Source organism: Oryctolagus cuniculus, chromosome 5 (assembly GCF_964237555.1).
Source record: "Oryctolagus cuniculus chromosome 5, mOryCun1.1, whole genome shotgun sequence".
NCBI classification, from domain to species: Eukaryota; Metazoa; Chordata; class Mammalia; order Lagomorpha; family Leporidae; genus Oryctolagus; species Oryctolagus cuniculus.
The window spans coordinates 97011168-97025301 of NC_091436.1; the positions used below are offsets into that span (position 1 = coordinate 97011168).

The 14134-nt window shown below is 40.1% G+C and overlaps 1 protein-coding gene across 6 annotated transcripts in view; it reads left to right on the top strand.

Moving 5' to 3' along the window:
* The window catches only part of FILIP1 (filamin A interacting protein 1), a 300074-nt gene that overhangs the window by 127871 nt on the left and 158069 nt on the right, over positions 1 to 14134 (top strand). The window contains exon 1 of one of the 6 annotated variants that reach the window (XM_070073866.1): positions 8374 to 8445. The exons of the other annotated variants lie outside the window; for them this stretch is intronic. The gene's annotated coding sequence lies outside the window, so the exon portion shown is untranslated. Of the gene's footprint in view, positions 1 to 8373; positions 8446 to 14134 lie in introns of those variants that run through there. 6 annotated transcript variants of the gene reach the window in all.

A 14134-nucleotide genomic window follows, 5' to 3' on the forward strand; every position in this document is an offset into this window, starting at 1 on the left:
ATATCTAATCCTTATTATCTGTGCAATATTTCGTCCTATGAATAAATCATAACTTACTTGATAATTCATTGTTGACCATCTGAGTTCTTTCCCATGTTGTGGAATTTGTTATCCAATACTGTAAAAATTCTCATCAATAAATTTCTGATTGTATTTTTATCTCTTAAGAATAAGGTTTGGCCGGCACCATGGCTCACTTGGTTAATCCTCTGCCTGCGGTGCCAGCATCCCATATGGGTGCCTGGTTCTAGTCCGGTTGCTCCTCTTCCAGTCCAGCTCTCTGCTGTGGCCCGGGAGGGCAGCGGAGGATGGCCCAAGCACTTGGGCCCCTGTACCTGCTTGGATGACTAGGAAGAAGCATCTGGCTCCTGGCTTCAGATCAACACAGCTCTGGCCGTAGTGGCTATTTGGGGGGTGAACGAACAGAAGGAAGACCTTTCTCTCTGTCTCTCTCTCACTCACTGTCTGTAACTCTACCTGTCAAAATAAATAAAAAATTATAAAGAAATAAAAAAATTTAAAAAGAATAAAGTTCCAGAAACTGCAATTATTAGGTAAAAATGAATGACTTTACAATCTGTAAAATTACTTTTCAGAAAGGAAAGGATTTTTATGCATTATCTCACATCAGTTGACATTCCTATGAGTTTTAAAAGAGAGTGCTTATCCCACCATATCCTTATCAACATAACTCTGATATTTTACTATAAATTTCTCTAGTTATCTTTTTAAAAAATTATTTATTTAAAAGGCAAAGTCAAAAGAGAGAGAGGGAAAGATAGAGAGAGAGAGTTCCTCCATCCTCTGGTTCACTCCTCAAATGGCTGCAATGGCCAGAGCTGGGCTGATTCGAAGCCAGGAGCCAGGAACTTCTTCCAGGTCTCCCTCATGGGTACAGGGTCGCAAGCACTTGGGCCACCTTCTGCTGCTCTCCCAGGCACATTAGTGGGGAGATGGATTGGAAGTGGAGCAGCTGGGACTTGAACCGGTGTCCATATTGGATGCTGGTGCTGCAGTTGGCAGCTTAACCCACTCTGTCACAGTGCCAATCCCTCGCTAGTTTTTCTAACTGCAATTCTACATTTGTATGACATAATTTTCATGTTAGAGTAGAAATTTATTTTTTCTTTGTGAATCACATGTTAATATTCTTTGCCTATTTTTCTATGTATTAGTATTTATATTGATTTATAAGAGTTATCTTCATAGTTTTCCATTATTTATATTTTTATTATTATATTAGGAATTAATCATCAATATGTTAGTGCACATTTGTCCATAGAAGTTGCAAATAATGTTTCCATTTTGTAGTTTGCCTATAAATTTTTATAATGTTTATATAGAACAATGTTTCAATGCTGTACCTCAAGGTAAAAGGCACAAGTCAATGGCTTCCTTTTTTTTTTCACAGAACCTTTTTATTAATTTATTTTTTGAAATCTTTTATTTAATGAATACAAATTGTATAGGTACAGCTTTGGGAATATAGTAGTTCTTTCCTCCATACCCACCTTCCCACCCCCACTCCTGTCCCACCTCCTACTCCCTCCTCCTCTCTCATTCTTCATTAAGATTTGTTTTTAATTAACTTTATATACAGAAGACCAATTCTATACTAAGTAAAGATTTCAACAATTTGCACTCATACACACACACAAAGTATAAAGTACTGTTTGAAAACAAGTTTTACAGTTCCCAGAAACCCTTTATTTAAGGTATACAAACGTCATACATTTCATAAATACAACTTTATTAACATAGTTATAGTTATTCTTCCCACCATACCTACCCTCCCACACCCACTCCCACTCTTCTTTCTCCTCCCGCCCCTATTCCTATTCCTATTCTTATTTTTAAACTAAGATCTATTTTCAATTAACTTTATACATGGAAGATTAACTCTATACTAAGTAAAGAATTCAACAAATAGTATAGAAAAAAAACTGTTCCTCAATAGTTTTTTATTTCTCTTTTGATTTCTTCTATGACCCACTGCTCATTCATTAGCATGTTGTTCAGTCTTCATGTGTGCATATGTTCTAGAGATTCCTGAGTTACTGATTTCCAGCTTCATTCCCTTGTGATCAGAGAAGATGCATGGTATGATTTTGATTTTTTTTTTAATTTGCTGAAACTTACTTTATGGCCTGACCCGTGGTCTATCATAGAGAGAGTTCCATGCACTGGTGAGAAGAATGTGTATTCTGTAACTGTAGGATGAACAGTTCTGTAGATATCTGTTAGGTCCATTTGGTCTACAGTGTCAATTTAATCTAGTGTTTCCTTCCTGATTTTCTATCTGGTTGATCTGCTGAAAGTGGGGTATTGAAGTACCCTATTGCTATTGTATGGGAGTCTATGTCTCCCTTTAGATTCATTATCATTTCTTTTAAATAGCCAGATGCCCTGTAATTAGGTGCATATGTTTATTATAGTCACATCTTTCTGTTGAATTGACCTCTTAATTGTTGCATAGTGTCCTTCTTTGTCTCTTTTAACAGTTTTTGTGGTAAAGTCTATTTTGTCTGACCTTAGGATGGCTACAGCAGCTTTTTTTGGTTTCTGTTAGTATGGTATATCTTTTTCCATCTTTTTACTTTCAGTCTGTGTATTATCTTTGTTGGTGAGATGTGTTTCTTATAAGCAGCAAATACATGGGTTTTGTTTTTTAATCCATTCAGCCAATCTGTATCTTTTATTTAAAGATTTATTTATTTACTTATTTGAATGTCAGAGTTACATAAAGAGAGGAGAGAGGCCCAGACAGAGAGGTCTTCCATCCTATGTTTCATTCCCCAATTGAATGCAACGGCTAGAGCTGTGCCAATCCGAAGCCAGGAGCCAGGAGCTTCCTCTGGATCTCCCACGAAAGTGCAGGGGCCCAAGGACTTGCGCCATCTTCTACTGCTTTTCCAGGCCGTAGCAGAAAGCTGGATCAGAAGTGCAGCAGCCAGGTCTTGAACCAATGCCCATATGGGACATGTGCACTGCAGGCCAGGGTGTTAACCTGCTGCACCATGGTGCTGGTCCTTCTTTTTTAAAAAAAAAAAAAAAATTTATTTATTTACTTGAAAGGCAGAGTTACAGAGAGGCAGAGGCAGAGAGAAAGAGAGAGAGAGGTCTTCCATTTGCTTGTTCACTCACCCAATGGCTGCAATGGCTGAAGCTGCACCAATCCAAACCTAGGAGCCAGGAGCTTCTTCTGGGTCTCCCATGTGGGTATAGGGGTCCAAGGATGTGGTCCATTTTCTATTGATTTCCCAGGCCATAGTAGAGAGCTGGATTGGAAGTGGAGCAGCCAGGACTTACTGGCACGCATATGGGATGCCAGCACTGCAGGCGGCGGCTTTTACCCACTATGCCACAGCATTGACCCCCTGTCTGGAGAGTTGAGGCCAGTTATATTCAAGGTAATTATTGATGAGTAATGACTTGGCCCTGCCATTTTTCCGTAAATATTACTATTGTTTACTTTGGATTTCCTTTGAACTTATATTAGGAGATTTTCTGCCTTCACCTTTTTGCATCATGATGATTATGTTTCTGTGTTTCAGTGTGTAGCACATCCTTAAACATCTTTTGTAAGGCTGGGCTGATAGTGGCAAATTCTTTGAATTTTTTTTTGCTATGGAAGGTCTTTATTTCACCTTCATTCATAAATGAGAGCTTTTCAGGGTATAGTATTCTGGGTTGACAGTTTTTTTCTTTTAAGACTTGAACTGTATCTCACCATTCTCTCCTACCTAACCTATAGGGTTTCTAATGAGAATTCAGCTGTGAGTCTAATTGGAAATCCTCTGAAAGTAATCTGGCATTTCTCTTGTGAAAATTTTAGAATCTTTTTTTAAAGGTTTTACTGAGGAAAATTTGACTACAATGTGTTGTGGTGAGGATCTTTTCTGTTCATGTCTATTAGGAGTTAGTGTGCTTCCTAAACTTGGATGCCTCTTTCTTTCTCCAAATTAGTGAAGTTTTATGTAATTATTTCACTAAAATGGCCTTCTAATCCATTCTCTATTTCCATGCCTTCAGGAATTCCTATTCCCGTATGTTGGGTTGTTTGATAGTACCTTGTTAATCTCCAACATTGTTTTTTAGTTTTCTAATTTTTTCTTCTTTTTTGTGGTCTGACTGTAAAGTTTCCAGAGATTTGTCTTCTAACTCAGATATTCTTTCTTCTGACTTACAGAGTCTGTTTTGAAGGCTTTCCACTGCATTTTTTATTTGATCTATTGAATTCTTCATTTCTAATATTTCATTTTGATTTCTCTTTAAAATCTTAGTTTCATGGGAAAAATGTTCATTCATGTCATGTGTGGATTTCTTTAATTCATGGATTTGCTTCTTATTCTAAGTAGTCCTATGATAAATTTTTTGAATTCTGTTTCCAGCATTTCTTCAGTCTCTTCATTTTCACATTCTAGTATTGAAATGTTGTTGTGTTCCTTTGGGGGCATCATGTTATTTTCCTTAGTCTTGTTTCTTGAATTGCTGCATTTATTTTTAGGCATGTGTGGATTTATTTTATTTTATTTTATTTTATTTTATTTTTTCCCCTGGGATGACTTTTATCTTTGGAATATGTCTTTGTGAATTAATGAAGTGTCTGCTCTTTCAGTGAATACCCTTTGGCATGTGCTGGGTATGGCCAGAGAGCTATGTTCAGTGCTCCAGGGTGAGGGGAATGTCCAAGGTGTTACCCAAATTGGGTGTGGTAAATATCTCTCTCTTTCTCTCCCTCTTCTCTTTTTTAATCAGAGGGGAGGTTTGTTCAGCTTTGTTGGCATATTTTCATGCTCATCTCCTCTCCTCCAAGGAAACTAAAGCCTGGGCACTAGCCCGGTGGGTACAATATTCATTCATGCTGCCACAAGAACCATACAAAGGATCTGTGCAATCCTCAGTGTGAGCATGGATCCCATGGCAATGACCCACAACAGACAATCAGGGAGCCCCGAGTGTGTGGAGCCACCCATGGTGACTTCCCAGGGTCTCAGCCACACCCTATTCCCACAGTGTTTTCACCATTCCAGCACACAAGGCTCCCGCAGTCACAAGCTCCCCATCCCCTGTCAATGCTCCCAGCCAGACTTAGGTGTCTCCTCTTATATGGTTGCTGGGCACACAGATAGGAGCTGGCACAGCTGTTACGTATGTCCAAAATGGCACCCTCCCCCTCTCAGCTAGTTACAGGAGACCAGTGCTGAGTGGTCAGGGAGAGAGAAATGTGCCCTCTTTTTTTCCTTCTAGGTTGGCAGGTATATTGTCTGCCACAGTGCACCAAGCTGGACTCACACCAGGCTCTTCCCTCAACTTTATCACAAGTGGCTTGGGATGCTGCAGTCTGGTCTCACCTTACTTCAAATCTGCTGCTCAGGCTCTCGGCTGTGGGAGTCCTGAGTTGTGTGCATCCATGCCTTCTACATAGATCCACAGTGTCCCTCTAATTTGTGTGGAGTTTCCTTTGCTGTTTTCTCTATAACTCTTCCTTAGACTGTACTCTATATTTTAAAAACTCTTTTCTCCTAGAGTAGAGCAGAAAGCTCCCTCCCTATTCTGCCATCTTGGTGCCTCTTTCCACTCCCCCACCCCTTTTAAAAGATTTATTTATTTATGTGGAAATCAGAATCACAGAGAAATAGAGTGAGAGACAGAGAGAGATCTTCCATCCTCTGGTTCACTCCTTAAGTGGCCTCAATGGTTGGGGCAGTGCCAGGCCTAAATCAGGCACCTGGAGCTTCTTCCAGGTCTCCCACATGGGTTTAGGGTCCCAAGCACTCGGACCATCTGCCACTTCCTTCCCAGATGCATTATCAGGAAACTGGGTTGGAAGTGGAGCAGGTAGGTCTTGAACTATCCCATATAAAATACTGGCATTGCAGGCAGTAGCGTTAGCTGTTACACCACAATGCTAGCCCCAATAGCTTCCTTTTGGAGATTGTCCTTTAACATGTGGTTCTGTCACAGCCTGCCACCCAGTCCTATCTTTGCTGCCCCAACATGGAATGAGAAGTCTGCCAGCATTTGGACTTATATTACTTTCAAAGTGTTGTGAATTTATTATATTACTCATGTCAGTTAATTCTTGTGTAGGTCAGGGAGATTCTTGATGTAGCTCAATTGGAGAGACCCTAGGTTCAATCCCCAGCATTTCCAGAGTGGTTTAATTTAATACACATTTTGTAATTGTTCAATAAACTGACCAGTGAACTCTCTCTTGGAATAATCATATATATCAGCTTAGTGTTTAGAATTATGTACATTTTAACCTGGAGTAACAGTTTCTAACCATCTGTTAGATTCTATTAATTATATTTTTTAAATGTTTCTATTAGTTTATTTTTGTTTCATTTGAAAGGCAGAGAGAGTCAGGCAGAGAGAGAGAGGGAAGTAGAGACAGAGACAGAGGAAGACCTTGAGACCTTCCATCTACTGGTTCACTGCCCAAATCCTTGCAACAGCCAAGGCAGAGCTAGGCTGCAGCCAGGAGCCTGGAACTCTTTCCAGTTCTCTCATGTAGGTGTCAGGTACCCAAGTACTTGAGCGATTACCTGTTGCCTTCTCAGGATACACATTAGCAGGAAGGTAGAACAGTAGCATAGTAGTGGACTCAAATCAGGCACATCCATGTGGGATGTGAACATCTTAACCACTTCTTCCTATTGATTGTTTTGAATACATCATAAATACATAACTATAGAGTTTAAACAATGTAATAGACTGGAAGTAAGTATCTAGGAATTTTTCTACAGCTGTCAAATAAGTATTAGTTTTTAAATTTATATCCTTCATTACTCTACTCTTCAGTTTTTTATCAGCTTCGTGTTTAGCTAAGCTACTTAGGCATTATTTTTTTCCAATTTATTTTATTTGAAAGGCAGAGTTACAGAGAAAGAGAGAGAGAGAGAGAGCGCTTCCATCCACTAGTTCACTCCCCAAATGGCCACAGCAACCAGAGCTGGGCCAGGCAGAAGCCAGGAGCCAGGAGCTGTTTCTGGGTCTCCCATGTAGGTGTAGAGGCCCAAGGACTTGTGCTACCCTTTGTTGCTTTCCCAAGCACATCAGCAGGGAGCTGGATCAGAAGTGGATCAGCCAGAACTCAAACCAGTGTCCATATTGGATGCCAGCAACACAGGTGGTGGCTTTACCTGCTGTGCCATTTTAGGCATTCTTGAAGGGATTCATTTGCCATCTCCTTTATAGAGTAGTAACATATAAGAATTACTCATGTTTCGCCGGCGCCGTGGCTCACTAGGCTAATCCTCCGCCTACCGGCGCTGGCACACCGGGTTCTAGTCCCGGTCAGGGCGCCGGATTCTGTCCCGGTTGCCCCTCTTCCAGGCCAGCCCTCTGCTGTGGCCAGGGAGTGCAGTGGAGGATGGCCCAGGTGCTTGGGCCCTGCACCCCATGGGAGACCAGGAAAAGCACCTGGCTCCTGGCTCCTGCCATCGGTTCAGCGCGGTGCACTGGCCACAGCACGCTGGCCGAGGCGGCCATTGGAGGGTGAACCAACGGCAAAAGGAAGACCTTTCTCTCTGTCTCTCTCTCTCACTGTCCACTCTGCCTGTCAAAAAAAAAAAAAAAAAAAAAAAGAATTACTCATGTTTCATTTTAAATGAATCATTAAATGAAGTGCCAAACACAAACCATCGTAAATAGGACCTCTGATCTATGGTGATTTGAATGAGGTGTTAAGAATTCTGAGGGTTATATTCAGGCTCAGCAGCCAAAGGCTACTGAAACTAATTAGTTATTTGGAAGGAGGGTATGGCAAAATTCATTCTTTGTGTTTGCCATCCAGGTTAAAGTAAATGCAATTAATTTCAAAGTTCTAATATAAAAATTTCAAGCTTAGTTTTACTGTCTGGCATGTTGTTTTTGAAGCAGTATTGTAAAAACTTAATTCTGTTTGTAAAGAATAACTCTGTAGAAGTAATTTTTTTTTTTTTTTTTTTTTTGCCAGGCAGAGTTAGACAGTGAGAGAGAGAGACAGAGAGAAAGGTCTTCCTTTTTCCATTGGTTCACCCTCAAAATGGCTGTTACGGCCGGCGCACTGCGCTGATCCAAAGCCAGGAACCAGGTGCTTCCTCCTGGTCTCCCTTGCGAGTGCAGAGCCCAAGCACTTGGGCCATCCTCCACTGCCTTCCCGGGCCACAGCAGAGAGCTGGACTGGAAGAGGAGCAACTGGGACAGAATCCGGTGCCCTGACCGGGACTAGAACCCAGGGTGCCACAGGCAGAGGATTATCCAAGTGAGCCATGGCGCTGGCCTTGTAGAAGTAATTTAATATATAATTATTTAACTTTTTTATACTTGAATAATAACAGTGAAGTATATTGATGAACTTTCCTTTATTCCATATTGACACCAGGTTTAATTTGTTCAAGGGCGCAATCTTCAAAGAGTGGGGAAAAAAGGCCTGATTTGCACTTTGACAACATTTGAGTATGTTTATGTTTTTAAATACAGTTTGCTTTTAAAATAAAGATTTAGTACATGTAGGCTCACTTGAATGTTTAGCTGAGTGCCCACTAGAAAAATCTTGAGTCACAGTTGAAAAATAAAGATCTTTCCAAAGTTTCCTTGTTCAAAACCCCCTTTACTTGAAATGCAAAGATAATTTCAATTTATAGTAGTCCTGATCATCAGCTTCCAAAACTTACCATTCTTTATTTCCCAGACAATGAACCTCTACCTTTTGTCCCATGAATATTTGAAGTCATCCCCGCTTGTAAAGGAAATCTCACTTTTCATTATAAACCCAAGAGCTCTCCTCTTGCAGTGATTGGTGAGATTGCAGGGTTTCCCAGGTGGTTTCTCTTAGGTGACCTTGACCTCATCCAAAGCTCTTAAGGATTTGAAAAAACAGTTTTTGACTCAAGCAACATGTATGGTATGTGACAGTTTCATTGAAAATGTTTGCTGCTAATTAAAAACCAAACAAGATCAATGTATTTTGCAACTGATTATACTTTAAGCTATATCACCAGTATTCCTTGCAAGAGAGAAAAGAAAAATGATTTCTTTAAATAAATCTAGGACTGAGTGTTTACCTTAGCTGGTTAAGACCCCTGCATCACACACTGGAGCAGTTAGGTTTAATACCTGCCTCCTGCTCCTAACTCCAATGCAGATGCTGGGAGGCAACAGTGATGGTTCAAGTGATTGTGTTCCTGCCACCCATGTGGGAGACCTGGATTGAGCACCCAGCTCCTGGCTTCAGTGGCGAGTGGACCCGCAGGCAGGAGATCTCCTTCTTTCAGTCTGTCTTTCTGAGTATTTCTGTCTCTCCACTAGATTTTTAAAAATCTAATAACACATATTGTAGCATTTTCTTTATCCACATGTGAGCCTTGTTTTAGCTAAAAATCTGTTTAGGCTGCTAACACCGCATAGGCTTGTAGACTTCTTCATACCAACTTTGTGCCTTAATCATTTTTCTTTTAGTTTTCTGTAGGCCTCTACTCTGAATAATATGCTATTTTTTTTTTTTTTTTGGAAGCAAGTTGTCTCTTCCCCGAGGTTTGGTGACTTCATTTGATATGACACCAATGTTAACCGAGGAAATGAACACTGAATACTAATAAACCAAAGGGGAAAGTGTTTTAAATGACTGGGCACACTCTTGGCATCAGATTTTTAGAAGCAACTGGTTCAATTAGCCAGTCAAAAAATATGCCACATCGTGCATAAAGAATGTGACTCCCCAAATTACAGAACTGGTAGAACATTGTGCACCTAGTTTACATTTTCTTGTGAACGTCATCATTGGCTCACATGCAATGAAAGATTCATCATCTTCCCGGGTGACACTGGGCCAAACCAAGGTTTAGTCTCCTTTTATTGCCAGAGGGAGATTGATGGTTATGGGAAGAAACTATGCAAAAACTGGCAGTTCTTGCTTCCTTGAGCTTTCAGGTTTGTCCAAGTGAAAGTCAAGGGGTGTGTATCCAGGTAAATGAAATGTTTACCACTGAAGAAGCCACCATGGACTTGAAACCACCGATGTGCATAGCACATTCACAGGGAGCATGCCGTTCCGCACAACCTCAGTCTCTGTGAATGACCATGAAATGTAGGTTAGGCTAAGCATGCAAGAGGGAGGTTTTACCATGATGGGTAGCGGTTACATCCACAGCATTTAATTAATAAGAAACACAATTATGTCACTGTAGAGAATTTGGCTTTCCCTCATTTAGTGTAAGAATTTGTCATATTTTGTAATGATTGTAGCTGCAAACACCACCTCTCCACTGTGGTTAGCAGAGTACATGCCTTTGGCTGTGAAAAGGAATATTTGAATAGTGAATGGAACAAGAGAGGAATTTATTTTCATAAAATCTGTATCAATAGCTTCAAAAAATAAAAAAAATTATTTTTGAAGATCAGATGTCTATAGGTAAAAAATCTCTTAATTTAGATTTTATGTTTATAATCTGATATCTGATTATATATTTTGAAATCATTTCCCCAAGTAATCTGTGGCATGGTCAACTTCTAAAATTTCACAACAATACAGCGATCTTCCAAATATTTATGGAAAAATGCATATTATAGAACAACTATGAATGGATTTAAATTTTTTTTGCAACAATATGACATTTTTGATTACATCACCCCACTAACTTTACAAAGTACCCTTGTACTATGAATACTTGGGAAATTTCAAATTTGTAGGAATCAGGAAAACAATGATCTCACCAAATTGTTGTTAATAATGATCAAGCACAAATGATGACAGGAATCTTGATGACTTGACAGAATTGCATATGCAGGTACACAGGCTATAGAAACTCAGCATGTCCATTTATTCACAAATTCAGAGATATCTGGGAGCTGGCACTGTGGTGTAGGGGTAAAGCCGCCGCTTGCAGTGCCACCATCCCATATGGGCACTGGCTTGAGTCCCAGCTGCTCCTCTTCCAATCCAGCTCACTGCACTACCCTGGGAAAGCAGTAGAAGGTGGCCCAAATCCTTGGGTCTCTGCAGCCTCATGGGAGACCTGGAAAGCTCCTAGCTCCTGGCTTCAGATTGGCCCAACTCTGGCTGTGGCGGCAACTTGGGGAGTGAACCAGCAGCGATGGAAGACCTCTTTCTCTCTTTGACTCTGACTCTCTGTAACTCTGCCTTTGAAATAAATAAATAAATCTTGAGAGAGAGAGAGAGAGAGAGAGAGAGAGATGGATGGATGTCTGGTAGCCTGTGAAGCACTAGGCACTGTATTTGGTGCTGGGGGTAAATAAATTTAAAAATGTGGTTCCTGCTTCCAAGAGGATGACATGGAGGTGAATAAATTTGTGGCTGCCATAGTTATATTGGGACAATGTCCAGGGGGACTAAAGAAAGAAGCAATGACACTTTCCTAAGGAAATCAGGGAAGAGGAAACAATCTTAGAGTAGATTTGAAGGAACAATAGGACAAAGTGTAGGGATTTAGAGTGGCAGAACTCCAGGGACCTTGAGAAAGCATGGTATGTCCAGCGAATAGAGAGGCATGGAGCCTGGCCGGAAAATGGACTTTTTTAAGGGCAAGGTGGGAAGAGAGTATAAAGAGCTGGACAAGCCTAGAATGTAGAACTGTGTAGAGTTTGTTTGGGGTAATAGCAAATTACTTAAGAATCTTGTGCAAAGGATTAACCTAAAAACACTTGTGTTAAAAATCTTCCTCTGAGAGCCCTGAAGAACATGAACTGGAGGGGATGTACTTGGGGTAGAGCAGTTTTTGTGGAGGTGGGAGATGTCACATGGGTAGACAGTGGGCAACAGACTACTGTGATTTCCTACTACAATTTCTCTTTGGAAGTTCCTTTCCCATGTTCTCTCAGCTTCAAATTTATGCTGGACTGAAAGTTAGTGGATTCTCATTTGAGAAGCCCAACCTGTTTACTATTAACCTGGTAAGATGTTTGTGAAAATTAGAGGCAAGTAGTTGATTTATTTGATAGGAACAATTTTGTATTTGAAAGAGGAGAAACAGCATGTTTAACTTATATTGATTGATTTGACCAGCGTGGAAGTACATATGAGCTATTATGCTCACCATTTCTTGCCTTTCTTTTTACCCCTACTCTTTTTTTTTTTTAAAGGATATTCTATATGTGTGGCACTGTGTTAAGCAGTCACCACTCACTATTTGATTTTGATTTCACAAAGTTCATGTGGCAGTCAGACTATTTTAAACTTTTATGTCAGAATAGTTTTAAATTTATGAAACAAACATTGTGAAGTAGGACAAAGAGCCCCCCATTGTTGACATCTTACATTAGTATAATTGTCACAATTTATAAACAACACCCAATTTCCCCTATTATACATCTCATATGAGTGTGATGTATTTGTCACAGTTAATGAACCACACCCAGATTCCTCTGTTGTAAATCTGAACTGCCCCTATCCTTCTTACCCCTCCCAGCCACTAGTAATTAAAAATCTGTGTTCAGATTGAGTTTCAGCTCACACATTTGAGGAAGAACATGTGGTGTTTGTCTTTCTGTGTCTGCCTTATTTTACTTAACATGATGATCTATAGTTTCATTCATTTTGCTGCATATGACAGGATTACTATCCCCATATTCAAATAATGCCAAGGCATAGAGAGGTTAAATGGTCCTTTTACTGGGTAGCAAAACAATGTGGACTGTCAAAAATGAAAGAAAATTTAGAGGTCTTCTATTTCCCTGAAAATATGGGTGCCAGGAAATTCTTCTGTGTCTCCTGCATGGGTGGCAAGGGCGCAAACACTTGGGGCATCTTCTGTTGCTTTTCCTGGGCCATTAGCAGGGAGCAGAATTGGAAGTGGAGCAGCAATCCCCCATCTGGGATGCGGGCATTGTGGTGGTGGCTTTACCTGCTAAGCCACAGTGCCAGTACCTCATTTGATTTTTTTTAACTTTTATTTAATAAATATAAATTTCCAAAGTACAGATTATGGATTACAATGGCTTTTTCCCCCCATAACTTCCCTCCCACCTGCACCCCTCCCATCTCCCACTCCCTCTCCCATTCCATTCCCATCAAGATTCATTTTCAATTATCTTTATATACAGAAAATCAATTTAGTATATACTAAGTAAAGATTTCAACGGTTTGCACCCACACTGAAACACAAAGTGTAAAATACTGTTTGAGTACTAGTTATAGCGTTAATTCACATTAAGGACAGAGCTCCTACATGAGGAGTAAGTGCACAGTGACTCCTGTTGTTGACTTAACAAATTGACACTCTTGTTTATGGTGTCAGTAATCACCCTAGGCTCTTGTCATGAGTTGCCAAGGCTATGGAAGCCTTTGAGTTCGCTGACTCCAATCTTATTTAAACGAGGTCATAGTCTTTGATGCCCCTGCTTTCCACTGGGATCTCACAGAGATCCTTCATGTAGGTAATTTTTTGCCACAGTGTCTTGGGTTTCCATGCTTGAAATGTTCTCATGGGCTTTTTAGCCAGATCCGAATGCCTTAGGGGCTGATTCTGAGGCCAGAGTGCTGTTTAGGGCATCTGCCATTCTGTGAGTCTGCTATGTGTCCTGCTTCCCATGTTGGATTGTTTTCTCCTTTTCAATTATATCACTTATTATTAGCAGACATTTGGTCTTATTTATCCTTAGACATTTAATCCTATCTTATGATCAGTTGTGAACTTAAAATGATCACTTCAACTAGTTAAGATGGTATTGGTACCTGCCAACTTAAAGGGAGTTGTTGTCCTGTGGCAAGTTTTTAGCTTTAACCTTAGGGGTAAGTCCAAGGGAACATGTGCCAAACTGTACATCTCCTCCCTTTCTTATTCCCACTCTTATTTTTTAACAGGGGTCAATTTTCAGTTAACTTTAAACACCTAAGAATAATTGCATGTTAATTAAAGAGTTCAACCAATGGTATTAAGTAGAAAAAGAAAATACTAAAAAGAATAAAATAGTAAGCTGTTCCTCGACAATCAGGACAAGGGCTGATCAAGTCATTGTTTCTCATTGTGTCAGTTTCACTTCTACAGGTTTCCTTTTAGGTGCTTTAGTTAGTTGTCACAGATCACACATGATATTTATCCCTTTGGGTCTGGCTTATTTCACTCAGCATGATGTTTTCCAGATTCTTCCATTGTGTTGCAAATGACTGGATTTCATTTTATTTTTTACT